This window comes from Manis javanica, chromosome 10 (assembly GCF_040802235.1).
Source record: "Manis javanica isolate MJ-LG chromosome 10, MJ_LKY, whole genome shotgun sequence".
Taxonomy (NCBI): Eukaryota; Metazoa; Chordata; class Mammalia; order Pholidota; family Manidae; genus Manis; species Manis javanica.
In genome coordinates, this window is record NC_133165.1 from 22,671,550 (window position 1) to 22,672,307 (window position 758).

Consider the following 758-nt stretch of genomic DNA (forward strand, 5'->3'; position numbering starts at 1 on the left):
GATACTGCCTCCCAGCTTCTGTCTGAAGATATATGCCACACAAGTTGAGGAAATGCATATTATTATATAATTTTTATTGTACCATAAATATTCATAGCATCATACCACAGAGGAAAATCGTACCGAAGGAGAGAGAGGATTCCAGCATCAAAGAGCTTATGGAGCAATGTAATATGCAGAAGGAACAGAAGGAGAAATGTAATATACTGACTTTTAATCTTTATTTGAGACTGATATTCATAGCTTTCTAAAGCCAGCCTCATTAGCAAAAGAGAAAAATACAAGAGGGAAACACACTACAGATTTCAAGCTCTAGTTTTGACAAACTTACTTATTGCATAAATACGATGAAAATGTAACTATTACCATTGGTGATTATGCTTTGCAGTCAGGCTTTATTTTCCCTTTGTAAAAATGCACACATGTAATGTGCAAAAGATATTGAATAGAGCCAGTTTAATAATTCTCTCAATAAGCTTACCTTTGTAGGGTCAGGTGTCTCACAGGGGTGTACACATAGGTGGGCCTTGTTAATATTCTCATCTGGGGTGGCCCTGAAGCTGAGATCTAAAAGGAGCAAAGGCAGAAGTTGATGCGTCAACACTTAGTCTTCCTAAAATCTCCAGCATAGCCTCATCATGAAATATATTTCATTTGTGCTTAGTTTTCACAGAAGCCAGCTACTGTGATTGCCTCAAACCATACCACCTGTGCAGTCAATCTTGCAACAAAATCCAATCTCTATCTGTATTGCAGCA